Below are 15,191 nucleotides of genomic sequence, written 5' to 3'. Positions count from 1 at the left end.
GTCCTCTTCAACTGCAAAAAGCCAACGTGTGCGCGGCCACGAAGCCGACGGCCTCGTCTGGGTTCTCTCACTTCTTTATATACTTGGTACAACTCATGATTCATGCGACGCCGCCAGATGCCATTTTCTTGTTTACCGCCGAGTATTGTTCGCAGCACTTTACGCTCAAAAACTCCAAACGCCTTCCGGTCGACCTCTTTTAACGTCCAGGATTCATGGCCGTATAGAGCAACCGGAAGGATAAGTGTCTTATATAGCGCGAATTTTGTTTTCGTCTGCAGGCTACGGGATTTAAACTGGTTAGCCCGTAAAAAGCCCTATTCGCAGCTGCAAGACGCCTTTTCACCTCGCGGGTAACATCATTATCGCACGTCACTAAAGTATCAAGATACACAAATTCTTCCCCTACTTCAAATTTTTCACCACTCAGCACCACTTCACTACCAACGTCACGATTGGAACCACACTGTCTACCAGCGATCATGTACTTAGTTTTGCTAGTGTTGACGGTAAGTCCAATCCTCGCTGTCTCCCTTTGAAAAGGCACGAATGCCTCTTCTACGGCTCGACGATCAAATCAATACTGTCGCATACCTCCTTGAAATAGATGAACAGGACTTTGTATTCATGGATTTTATTAAGGATTTGCTGTGCGGCCGTCGATGAAACCCGCTTGACAATTTCCAACAAAACCGTTTGATATAAGTATACGACGTAAGGTAATCTGGGATAACACTTTAGTTCAGGATAGTGATTGCACAATAGTTTTCACACTCCAGCTAGTAGCCTTTTGTGTATGTATGGCATGTAAAACCCGATCATTCTCTCCTGGTACATCTTGATGAGTTCAGCTTCGATATCATCCTTACTAGCGGCCTTGTTGGTTTCAAGCTGTTGAGTGGCGATCGTAACTTCCCTCATCGTGAAATTGATGATTTCCACTATCCGTCGTTCCAACTCAAACATTATCACATTTGCTGTCCTGTGTCCTCTGTGCCATTCAGGTGTCCATCTTAGTGCTGCTTCCACCTTTCGGTCACCTCGCGTCCATCCGTTAAAATGCTTACGTCTTTAACCCTGCACATTTCTGCATGCGCCAAGAAGCCTTTACGAGATGCGTTGAGCTTCTTGTAGATTTTCCGCTTTTCTTGAGAACGGTACAGCGACTCTATTTCTTGACACTGGCGTAAGCGTATGCATTTGCGACATCTGGTTGGTCCAGTCGCACTAGTATAGAGGTGGGCGTCGGTACCGTAGATCGTTGATGTCGGATACTACAGCATCACCAGTCAATGTTAGCGCCAGGAGTGCGGAGGAGTGCCGTCCATCGATCAAAACGTTGTCGATTTGCCGCTGGGCACTGAACCTTCCTGTCTTTGGTCTGAATTCCTCTTCCTGACTAACATAAGTTTCCTATTGCTAAGCTACCAAATTCGAAATTACTTGTTTTTTTTTCAAAGACATTCTTTGAAGTAAGATGTTCTACAGTAAATTTCTATATGTAGTCAATGTCTGGTTCTGAATTCTGATGCTGAAGAATTTAATACTCCAGTGGTCGCAATTATGTGTTCTGTACATCACAAGAAGAACTACCTCGCTAGTGGTGCACAGCATCAGCGTGGTAATTTTGGCGATAATAAACCGTGCGACAGCCGAAAGACTAAGCTTGTCAATGCAAGTAGTTTATAAGTCTAGAAACCATGCACACGAAATTCCACGGAATTGAAGTTAGGACTAGTTGCTCTAATAATCCCAAACAACGAGAAAACCGTAATAGGCATCGATAACGATCAATAACTATATGCAAAATAATCAAATACAACCAGTAGCGTCCCGAGGAGTTTAGGAACTGAATTCCGATAGAGACAAATACACAGCAAACAAATCTGTCCCGAATTTGTTACATATGTCAATAAATTGAAAAATTACAGAGATTAAGAGATCAAGGTTGTTCAATAAAAAATCCATGCATGCAAACACTGAAACTTAATGGTTTAAGAAGTTTTCTATCAGCATACCACAGCTAACATAGAACGCTCCATTCACATAGGTACACACATATATTTTTAAAACAAAAGTCATGAAATCTAAATCCATCATAATCGAGTGTTGGTATTCGTGTGTCGCCATAGCTGAAAATAATCGATCACTAGACAGTATACTGAAACAGATGAAGGAACTTTTAAACAGCGCATCAGCTCAACCATTTTTCCACAGTAACTTAGAAATTCCATCCATTGTTGATACCTACAACGCTAGTCGTGCCATAGATTTGACTTTAAAACCCTGTCAGATAAACCACAGTTTTTAGAGGTGATCGGGCCTGTGGCCTACACGGCACATATTTATGACGAAACAATTACAATTCCAATAAGCAACAGAATAAATGGTTCAAAGATGAGTTGAGGTATATTTGTTTTGCATTTCTAAAGCGTCTTTTTATTAAAACTTTCCTACAATCCAATCCCAGCCGCAAACGAACAATCTATTCTTACGCGATATACTTAATTTGAACAACGATGTTTCTTAAACAGCTAAAACTATTATAATTGATTCAGAAAAAAAAGTTATCTCTATAGCTACACTAGTGAACCGCGTGTTGCAAATCATGATAATGCTATCTAAAAACCACTACAACTGTCCCATACCACTACGAAAGTGTGAAGGGGAAAACATCACCAATACGAGAGAGCGAGTGTAAAGAAGACGCTCTCAGTCTTACCGAAATCCATTTTTGTTCCACTTTCCAATGGTTACGGAAATATATTGTTGAACCTAATGAAAATGCTGTGTTGAAAACGTTGGAAATAGTTCATTCCTCAAAAGTGATGACATCCTTGTTGTTTTCGAGCTATTTGGTAGGTTATCTACTGTTTTCTTATAAGGTACCGTGGGGCAAGTGGGTAATGGAATTCGCATAGTTGAGGTTCTTCAAATTCTAGAGACTTTAAATTGAAACAAATGAGGTCGTGTATATTTTTTAGCTTGACTCCCACCAAAATTGCTGAAATTGATTTTCATGTGAAATCAAAGAAAAAAATACAAAAAAAGTTTTTGAAAAATATCTTATTATTTTTCTCTTGCTGAAAAGTTTATCGTTTTGAATAATAAATTCAAAAACTAACAGAATTCGAGGAATCAAAATAATATTTTCTGGGATAGCGCCAGCATGCGGTGCAATTCTCAATTAATTAATGTGCAACACTAAGAAAAGACGTGACAGGTCAAAGTACAAAAACGAAACCAATTGCCTGTCAAAAAAGACCACTTCTCATTGGTCGTTTTGGCAAAAGCCTACTTTCACATCGTTTAGTTGAAATGCAACAGGGCACTTTGTTGCTAGCTCGGCCGTGTTGCTAGTACAAAAATTAAAATTTGCATCAAAAGTTTGGAAATTTTGCATGGAAACTTTTTCTTTCAAATCTATTTATATTCGATATTAAGTTCAAAGCTTGTGTTCATACAATACTAAAACATTTAAAAAATACCTAATTTAGACCAATATGATGGAAATTATGTCAATTTTCAATGCAGCTGCAGCTCCTCAGTGCTTGCTTTTGTCTTTAATTATTGAGTAGTACAGAATTATTTGAAACATTTGCAACTTAACAGTTTTTCCATATAACATTTCCCAATTCGGAGAACTTGATCTAAGTTATCCATGCATTAATTTTGATGCTTATTTTAAAAATATTGTAGGTTCAAAATGTTAATGGTTTGAACTTCAAAAGAGTGCACAGTGAGAAAATCGGGCTCCAAAACGCGACTAAATGCAATATCTCAGCTGGGTAACGGTTCCAGGAAATGATTTTGGCCATTCTAGATCGGAAAAAGGCTGCTGAATCGAATGGTGGCGATCCCATTGACCGGAGACTTCGCCCTGGCCACCTAGAGCCCTGGAATCATCCTGAGTTGCTTACAGCAAGTAGAATTAATGGAACTGAAATAAACTGTCATGATTACGTTTTGCTGCGAAGCCGCACACGAAAATATTCTTACATGGGGGATTTAGTGAAATGAATGATTGACCGTTATGGCCATTTTATGGTTCCGGAGCAAACACGGAACATCCGAAAAAATGGAAATACTGAAAAAAATATATTCTGATAGTTCCTTTGTCTCTTGTTTGTCAGAAAGAAATACTCTTACAATTCGTATTTAGTAATCTGAATGTTTGACCATTACGGCCATTTTATGGTTCCAGAACTAACCCGGAACATCTGTAAAATTTTCCATATTGAAAAAAAAAAAGATTATTCATATGTTCCTTGTTGATTAAAATTAAGTATTCTAACATATTGGATTTAGTGATATGAATGTTTGATCACTTTGACCATCTTATGGTTCCGTAATTAACCCGGAACATCCGTGAAATTGAAAAAAATGTTCTGATAGTTTCTATGTTCCATGTTAGTTTTAATTAAGTATTCTTAAATGTCGAATTAAGTTAGATGAATGTTTGACTATTATGGTAATTTTATGATTCCTAAACTAACCCGGAACAACCGTAAATATTCCATATTGGAAAAAAAATCTGATAGTTCAGGGAGAATGCTAAGAGAAATCTTTGAAAGAACTCCTGGAAGTATTTCTGGAATAATTTCTGAAGAAACTTCAGGAGAATCTCTGAAGAAAAACAACTGGAGAAATCCATAAAGTAAAATCTCTGAAGGAACTTGAAGAAATCCTTTAAGGGATTCAAGGAAGAATTCCTGGAAGAACTCCTAAGGGATCTCAAGCGGAACTCCTTTAAGAATCTCTCGTGAAACGCTTGGAGGAATCGCTGGAGATTCTCCTGGAGGAATTTCTTAAGGGACTCCTGGAGTAATTCCCGAAGTAAATCCTGAAGAAAAAATAACTCTGAAGGAATTTCCGAAGGAACTCCTGGAGGAATATTTGGAGTAATGTTCAAAAGAATACTTGGAGGAACTCCTGGAGGAATTTCCGAGCAACCTCCAGACGAAATTCCTGAAAGAACTCCTGGAAAAAATCCTGAAGAATTCCTGGAGGAATCCCTAGGAAACTTCCGGAGGAATTCCCGAAGGGTTTCCTACAGGAATTCTTGGAGGAACTCCCTGATGGAATACGTGTAGGATCCCAGTAAACACAAACTCGTATACGATAGCGCATAAGAGTATAAATATGGAGGCGATATACGTACATGCGCCATAAGGCTGCATATCGCCTCCACATTTGTACTTTTATATATCATCATATACGATGGTGTGTTTACTGGGATGTCCTGAAGTAAATCATCGAAGATTTCCTCAAAGATTTCCTGGAGTAAATCCTGAAGGAACTCCTGGAAAAAATCTCGAAGGAAATCATGGATGAATTCCTGGAGGAATTGTTGAAGGAAACCCTGGAGGATTTCTTGAAAGATGTCCTGGAGGAATTCCTGAAGGAACTTCTGGAAGTATATTTGGAGGAATTCTTGGATGAATACCTGGAGGAACTCCTGGACTAATCTCAGAAGAAACTCTTTCAGGAATTCTTGGAGGAACTCCTGAAGGTATAACTGAAGGAACTCCGTGATGAATTCCTGGAGATACTCCTGGAATTCCTCGAAATATACTTCCAGAAGTTCCTTCAGGATTTCCTCCAGGACATCTTTCAGGAAATCCTCCAGGGTTTCCCAATTCCTTCAGGAATTCATCCATGATTTCCTTCAAGAATTTTTCCAGGAGTTTCTTCAGGATTTACTCCAGGAAATCTTTCAGGAAATCTTCGATGATTTACTTCAGAAGGAATTCCTCCCATAGTAGCTTCAGGAATTTCTACTGGAGTTTCTTCAGGTATTTCTCAGGAATTTCTGCAGGGGTTCTTTCAGGAATTTTTCCAGGAGTTCCTTTAGGAATTGTTCTAGAAGTTCCTTCAGGAATTCCTACATGAGTTCCACTAGGAAACCCTTATGGGATTCTTCCAGGAGTTTCTTCAGGAATTACTTCAGGAGTTCCTTCAGGATAATCCTTCAGGAATTTCTTTAAGAGTGCATTCAGAAATTCCTCCACGAGATTTCTACAGGGTTTCAGGAGTTCTTTCAGGAATTTTACCAAGAGTTGTTTAAGGGATTCCTCCAGGTGTTCCTGCAGTAACACGTCCAACAGTTCCTTAAGGAATTCCTCCAGGAGTTTAAATCAAAAAAAAAAAAAAAAAAATATATATATATATATATATATATATATATATATATATATATATATATATATATATATATATATATCCTTCAGGAATTATTCCAAGAGTTCTTTCAGGAATGAATCCCGTTCCTCAAGAAATTTCCTCAGAAGTTCCTTCAGGTTTTTTTTTCTAGAGTTCCTTCTGGAGTTTCCTCCTGGAGTATCTCCATGATTTTGTCCAGAAATTCCTTCAGTAATACCTCCAGAAATTCTTTCAAGAATTTCTCTAGGAGTTCGTTCAGGAATTCCTCCAGGAGGTTCTTCGGAAATTCCTCCAGGAGTTCCTCCAAGTATTCTTTTGAACATTACTCCAAATATTCCTACAGGAGTTCCTTCGGGAATTCCTTCAGTGTCATTTTCCTTCAGAATTTACTTCGGGAATTACTCCAGGAGTCCCTTAAGAAATTCCTCCAGGAGAATCTCCAGCGATTCCTCCAAGCGTTTCACGAGAGATTCTTAAAGGAGTTCCGCTAGAGATCCCTTAGGAGTTCTTCCCGGAATTCTTCCTTGAATCCCTTAAAGGATTTCTTCAAGTTCCTTCAGAGATTTTACTTTATGGATTTCTCCAGTTGTTTTTCTTCAGAGATTCTCCTGAAGTTTCTTCAGGAATTATTCCAGAAATACTTCCAGGAGTTCTTTCAAAGATTTCTCTTAGCATTCTCCCTGAACTATCAGATTGTTTTTCCAATATGGAATATTTACGGTTGTTCCGGGTTAGTTTAGGAATCATAAAATTACCATAATGGCCAAACATTCATATAACTTAATTCGACATTTAAGAATACTTAATTAAAACTAACATGGAACATAGAAACTATCAGAACATTTTTTTTTTCAATTTTACGGATGTTCCGGGTTAATTACGGAACCATAAGATGGTCAAAGTGATCAAACATTCATATCACTAAATCCAATATGTTGGAATACTTAATTTTAATCAACAAGGAACATATGAATAATCTTTTTTTTTCAATGTGGAAAATTTTACAGATGTTCCGGGTTAGTTCCGGAACCATAAAATGGCCGTAATGGTCAAACATTCAGATTACTAAATATGAATTGTAAGAGTACTACTTTCTAACAAACAAGAGACAAAGGAACTATCAGAAAAAAATTTTTTTTTTCAGTATTTCCATTTTTACGGATGTTCCGGGTTAGTTCCGGAACCATAAAATGGCCGTAATGGGCAAACATTCAGATTATTAAATACGATTTGTAAGAAAACTTATTTCTAACAAACAAGAGACAAAGGAACTATCAGAATATATTTTTTTAATATTGCCAATTCTACGGATGTTCCGGGTTTGCTCCGGAACCATAAAATGGCCATAACGGTCAATCATTCATTTCACTAAATCCCCCATGTAAGAATAAAAAAAAATTGCGGCTTCGCAGCAAAACGTAATCATGACAGTTTATTTCAGTTCCATTAATTCTACTTGCTGTAAGGAACTCAGGATGATTTAAGGGCTCTAGGTGGCCAGGGCGAAGTCTGCGGTCAATGGGACCGCCACCAATCGATTCAGCAGCCTTTTTCCGATCTAGAATGGCCAAAATCATTTCCTGGAACCGTTACCCAGCTGAGATATTGCATTTAGTCGCGTTTTGGAGCCCGATTTTCTCACTGTGGAGTGTTGGGGAAACATACAAAGGATTTTTGAAATACAAATCATTAGAGATTTTTTCAGCGATTTTTCATAAATCTTCAAAACTGAAAATTTGCTTTAGTTACCTCTAGAACATGTCTTATTTTTTGATGTTCAATTATCAATCCAAATTGTTTTTGTCGATAAATCATTTATATCTTTTGGATCATTTTGGCCATCTCCCGTGTAAAAACAGAATCGGGTGCATAGTCAAACACTATTTAATGGTTTTCATATTAAACCTGCTAAATAAATAACATATATTGTGTATTTCTTTCACTACTGGACTGCGAAGTGCGGCCTCATAAGTGCAAAAGTGTAAATAAAAGTGCGGGATTACATCAAATCATGTTGGTGTCTTCAGAGCACTTATTCTCTGATTTGTGAGGAATAAGTCCCCCGAAGATTTCTACCCGATTAGATGTCATTGCGCACTTTTATTAGCGTTTCCGCACTTGTAAAAACTTCTGCGATAGTCCAGTGGAGAAAGAAATGCGCAAGACGCAAAACAGCATCATACCAGAAATCAATCAAAAATTTTCTCAAGATATAAACAAAAATCTGTCCAAGAATTCTCAAGTGATCTCGACATGAATTCATTAACGATCTCAAATCAAATTCATTGGGCGGAAGGATTCACTATTAATGTTCAAAAATATATAGCAAATCTCTTCAGGGACCTGATAAGGACCACGTCATACATCAAGAGGATTAGCCAAGCTAATATTTCTAACTAAGCTCCACCAAATATCACAAAGAATCCGTTGAACAGGAATACTTGATAAATCTGACTAGGATTTCAGTAGAAAACCACCAAGATCTCCCAAGAGAATTGCCAAAATCCTTCCTGTTTAGCTTTTCACCAACCACTTTTATAGAATTTACTAAATTTGTTATTAACAATCCTCTAATAATTACCTTTATAGCGATGTTCTAAAGAATTCTCTAGTAAATCGTCAATTATCGCTTATATCCCCGTTAGGATTTCCGCAAAAATCTCATACTATGCATCCTAAAGAAAAGGCTATCAAGCACCATCAAGAATCTAATCGGAAATACCTAAGTACTCTTTTAGAAATTGTTCGAGGATTTTAATAATGTTTCATAAGATCTCATTCGAATTTGCTTCACATCTTTCCAGAAATTTATCAAGTATCTTATAAGAAATCTGTATAAGTTGTAAGAAAAAATATTGAAGATCTCTTAGGAAAATTTTTGGATTTTGAAAAAAAAAATACTGGAAACGGTATCTTACATATCATCAATAGTTAATCAGGATGCAAAGTTCAAGTCATCAGGCAGGCGTCCACTCAAACTTTTTGTGTTTCGTCCATAATAATTAATATTGAAACTAATTCTCTATTCGAAATACATATTTTCCCGATATGTTCTACAATTTCCCGGGTATTTCCAGTATTTTTCCCGGTCATATGAAATTCCCGGGTTTTTCTCGCTTTTCCCGGATGAATGGACACCCTGTAGATATATCCACAGACAAACAGACGTAACACTTAGAACAAATATCTTCAAAATCCATCGCCCAGTTTACACCATCATCATCTGGCGAGCATGTTGCACGAAAAGGTGTTTCGTGCAACAAGACCGGCAGATGGCGGTAGTGTGAAACGTCAAACGCGAACAAAAACGATGTACGTGCCTCTGGTTGTGAGATTTGTAACATAGCGAATTTGAAATGATCGTTAAATGAGTGGTCGATGGAAATTTCGGCAGTGTTACGTCTGTTTGTCTGTGATATATCCTCAGAATTCAAATTTTCTTGAATAAAAAGCATCAACAGTGCTATCCGAACAACTTCTTCGTAGTTAGCATGGATTGCTTTAATAATATTGTGTTCTAAAGCTTCCTAGATCAACTCCGTCTAGCTTCACACATTTTGTTCAAAATCTTGAAAAACTGGAGTTCACTCCAGCTATGTATAGAGAAAAACCAATAAAGATACTCGTATTTAAGGGAAGGCGAATAAAAGCGTATCTCAAAATGTCAAGAGCATAAGTCTGGTGAATCAAACAATCATTCATTTTGAAAGTAAACCTTATCGATTGGTTACTCGCTGGTGATGATCAATCGATCAATTTTTCAGTTCTAATTTCCTGATTTTTTTTCGGATGGTTTTTAAAAACAGTTTATTCAGATAATACCGCTTTTTTCAGGACTTTATTAAGAGCTTCCTTATAGATATTTCTATAAGGATATATAGATTTTTTTTGCGAATATACCCAGAAATTGCTCCGGAAACTCTGAGTATGCCTCTCGAAATTCCTCGTTTTTTCGGAATTCTAGAACATCATTGAAAAGCAGACATTTCAATGCGAACGGATGACCGTAACCTTCGGGCTGTCGCGCTGTTGTACTTTGTACAACAGTTGTGATTTATATGCTATCATTTTGCGAACAAGATATCTGTCGGCACCAAACCAAAATATTTTTCGCAAGAATCTTCTTGTAGCGATCAGGGTGAGGAGTAGACTTACATCCAAATTGAAAATCACTCGTCTCATCAACGACACTTAGCGCGAGCGGTCCAATCACCGTTAGTTTCGGAGTAGTTGTACAAAACGTTATGTAAAGGCAAATTATCGCGATTTGCAACACTAACTCACAGTTTATTGGTGATCATTTAATGCAAATCGGTTGTATTACCACTTAAACGACTTAAAATCTATTTTATTGCACATATTCTACGCAAAGAGATAATTGATTGATATCTGCACTGAACTTAGGAATAGACGTCCGATCCCGGCGAAGTATAGAAGGCGCACTGCCGTCCGATGGGTTTCCCGACAGCTCGTAGACCCCGATTTCCACCCATAAAGTGAGATCTCGTTCGGGTAATGATCGTTCTTGCTCCAGCTCTCCCGCTCTTGATTGATCTGCTCCTTGTAATAGCGCCAACGTTGCTCCGTCGTTACATCGTCGTACTCGCATACATTGCTGGTCTCACGATGGAGGTGTTGGATGGCTTGACCACTAAGGCAGCAGGGTATCATCCAGGTTGACACGTGGGGTGGTGATACATCTGGCTTCTACTCGGGATGTCGCATCGCTCGATGAGTGCTATATCGGCCGACCACATATTATTTGCATGCAAACACTTCTTAAGAACAATACTCGACAGTTTTTGTTTACCGTTTGGCCCTTTACAATGCGGTAAAATCAACAAATGTACATATAAGTCGCATAAAAATTGACGCACTATATACTGTTCGAGTAGACCACAGTTTGAAATCGGTATATCTCAAAATCAAGATAATTTCGAAACTTGGGTTCTTCAGTTAAGTTGTTCTGGAAGTGAAGCGCTATTCGATGGTACCTCATTTAATTCGGAATTTGACCGCTAGGTGGCACTAGTGGGCATGGAAGTTTTACTTTTATTTTGCGGATATTTCAGGATTCTGACCATTTAGAAAGATGGCGTCTTCGGCAAACAGTTGAGGACTATCATTGTCCGAGCCAGTAATTTCAAAATTTTGCCACTAGGCGGCGCTGGTGAGCATGAAAATTTTCTTTTGCAGATATCTCAGGAGCCTGACCACTTAGAAAGATAGCGTCTTCGGCAAAGGAGTTCAGTAGCTCAATGGCAATTAAGCCAAGAAATATGATATTTTGCTACCAGGCGCGCTAGTGAGTATGAAACTTTTGTTTTGCGGATACTTCAGGATCCTGACTTTTTAGACAGATGGCATCTTCGGCAAAGTTGTTCAGAAGCTTGGGGGCTATCATTATTCTACCTAATCTCAAACTTCAGACACCATCTTCCTAAGTGGTTAGGCTCCTGGGATATTCGCAAAACCAAGGATGTTGTGCAAAGTACAACGCGCGACTAATCGCGTTACAAAAATTCGCGCGGTGGCCGAAAAGTTAAGAATGCTTAGATAGATCCCTCGGGAAGAAAAACTACACGGGAAAAAAATCTGTGGTTAAAATAACTATTTTAGCTGACTACGCCCATTCTTAAAACTACCATGGAAATTCAGACCAATTTACTATGTTTACGCTACACCACACCGCATTACTGGTACATTTGACAGAAATAATTTACAACAATCTGTTTCCAACTACAGACATGGTAAAATCAAGCTTATTTCTGGTCTGCTGAAAATTGCCGGTGCGAGCGCTTAAGGTAACCCCCTAAAATGGTAGTTTTTACCGCACAATTTTTTTTGCGTGTAGGGATAATTCATATCGGAATCCTAAATTATTAATTAAAATAAATTACCAGTCACGATGATAAAGAATTGTCGAAAGATGGAAAAATATGTTTAAGAATTTCGAGACCAATTTCTTTTAAAAAAATCTATTTGGAATGGCTTTAAGCAATTCTCAAACAAAGTTCTTAGACAAGGGTTAGAATTTTGTCTGGAAAAAGAAACAGCCAAATTTAAAAAAAAAAGTGAAGTCATATCTTAGGTAGTTCAGTAGCCGAGAACATCTTCGTTCATACGGTTTTTCAAGTTTAAGAAGTAAATAGATACTCAATAGGGCGATATTCAAAACTGAAAAGCCAATAGATGGCTCTTTTTCAGTGGTAGTAAAAACGAAATCCTGAAGCAAAAAAAGCACCACGGAAGATGAAATAAACACAAAAAGTTATGTATTCACTTTACACTTGATTTCTAATCACTACTTTTTTGATTCAGTTTCCTAATTGCAAGCAATTTACGATTTTAATTATTTTCCATACGTTTTGACAGTTCTCCGACTACCATTCTTCCATGCGCTTGTGTTGAAAATTTGAGAATCCAGCGTAGCGTGATCAGTGAGCGGAATACCAACACGGAGAACCGAAACAACTCAAACATAAGATAAAAAGTACTCAAAATGAAGTATCTTTCCAACACTACTGTTTTGGATATTATTTTATTCTGACTTTTAAGTACTTTTAACTTAAACTTGAGGTACATTTGAAACTACTTATTTTTGAGTTGTTTGATAGATGTTGTTTCTGAAACCGTTCAATTTTTATTTTGTTTTGTTTCGCATTCTGAGAAAGTATCCAAACGCAAGTATTGATACAGTACTTAGTTTTGGATGAAAATTGTATTTTTGCGTTATAGTAAGTTTGGTCATCGGATGAATGCAGGTGCGATCCGGGTACGTAATTTTTTAACTATTTTATCAATTAAATTCCCATTATAACCACTTAATCATCAATATTCAACAGATGGGTCAAAACCGAGACTGCCACCCTGGCACGCAAGGATCATTTAAGGATCAGTATGGAGTGATCATTGGTAAGTTTGTTATTTCATTTTATCTACGCCACGATATATTTAACCTCAATTTTCCCAGCATTACAGCCTCCGAACGATGGACGTAAAGAAGGAATGTCCTGCCGGTAGACCCTAAACAACGGAAGCACACGGAGTACCTGGAGCAGATTTGCACAACTGTGCATTTAATCAAGACTGTTGGACATATTTTTTGTACAGTTTTATTTAAGAGCAAATAAAGTGTATTTTGTCAGTGTTGTATATATTCTTCTTCTTCTTTCTGGCGTTACGTCCCTACTGGGACAGAGCCTGCTTCTCAGCTTAGTGTTCTTATGAGCACTTCCACAGTTATTAACTGAGAGCTTACCATGCCAATGACCATTTTTGCATGCGTAATATCGTGTGGCAGGTACGATGATACTCTATGCCCTGGGAAGTCGAGAAAATTTCCAACCCGAAAAGATCCTCGACCGGTGGGATTCGAACCCACGACCCTCAGCTTGGTCTTGCTGAATAGCTGCGCGTTTACCGCTACGGCTATCTGGGCCCCGTTGTATATATGTGTAGGGAACAATTAACAACATAAAGAAATCACCTATTTAATTATTTTAAAAAATCAGCTTCTGCACAACTCTCGCTATTGGGTACTTTTAATCCAAAATACAGTCTTTGTAAAACAGTTAAAATCACTCAATTCAATGTATTAGTGGAATGACTCATAATTAGGTACTTTGCAAACAACTCAATTTTGAATCATTCCACTTAGCTGTCAAGATGAAAAAAAAAAAAGACTTATATTTGAGTTGTTTCGGTTCTCCGTGAAGGGGGTGGCAAGAGCCAATAATTACCAACCCAACATCAATTCAACATGGCGTCCAGTATTCTTGTTTTGATTATTTTGGGATGGACAAAACATAGTTTTTATGGGTAGGAGACATCAATGATACCTCGCTGATGCATAAAACAATAAACAAAATGATGAACAAATGAAAAGCGTATTAAAATACGACGATTTAATGCGATATGTTTAATTGTCAGAATCTAGCACTAGCAGAGTATGAGCCGTATAGTCGAAAATCAGGAGCAAGGTTAGGGCAAACCGACCATAAAGTGGGTACCAAAACGCGAAGTACCAAAACGATGTGAGGAAGATCCGAAATGTATGCAGAATGACAGTCGTGTCAGTCCCCTGCGGAATACAAACATCATTGTCGCCGCTCGGCGGCCGAAGAGAAACTGAATGTTCGAAAGGTTGTTGTCTGTAATTTTTGCCGCTGGCGCCAACTGTTAGCGTTTGAGAACAAAATAAACAGTCGTTACCCTATTCGCGTCTACGAAGGTAATTACCACAGTTGACCCTATGCGTGAAGCTCCGATTATTTTACATGGCAAAGCATAGGAAGTCAATTTTCAAATGCTTCTAAAACATTAAAAACACTTGTTAATTAAATTCTGTTAAGTGTACGGGGTTAGACTATTGATCAACTATAGAATCAGCAGCATATTGAGAAAAAAATATAAAACTCAAAATTATATGCCTATAATGTAGCCCATCAAAAGTATATCAACATATACTGAAAAGGTTTTAAATAACTATTGTAGTTAATTTTATATGAGCATTTGAAATTTCGCTTCCTATACCTTGCCGGGTAAAATTTTCGACGCTTCACGCATCGAGCAAACTTTTCCCAGATGGCAGCACCGTACCTTCGTACACTCGAATTACTCAGTTTTATCATATTGAGCTCTCGCCGAGCGGTGTCACGAACACATGCGCAGATTTGCTGGTTGAAAATACTGCCGTTTGATTTTGCTGGGAACAGCTGATCTTTGTTTATATTTTCAACCAGCACTCTTCAAGTAGTGTTAGTGACATGTAACGTGTATGTACACGAGCGCAGAAACCACTATTGACTTGAATAAACGCTTAAGTGTTATCTGACAGGTATATCTCAGTAAAGTAAAAGCTTTTGATCGTGCAAATCTTCGGACATAAAAATAGATATCTTCGAGATACATACAAAATGGAAGCTTGGACCTCCCTACTTTAATTTGGTGTTAAAACGGAAATGTTCAATTGGGGGCCTAGTACAATTCTCGCATAACTTATGATCTCGCCCTAAAAGCCATTGGTA

This window comes from Aedes aegypti, chromosome 3 (assembly GCF_002204515.2).
Source record: "Aedes aegypti strain LVP_AGWG chromosome 3, AaegL5.0 Primary Assembly, whole genome shotgun sequence".
In the NCBI taxonomy this organism is placed as follows: domain Eukaryota; kingdom Metazoa; phylum Arthropoda; class Insecta; order Diptera; family Culicidae; genus Aedes; species Aedes aegypti.
This window is presented reverse-complemented; position numbering follows the sequence as displayed.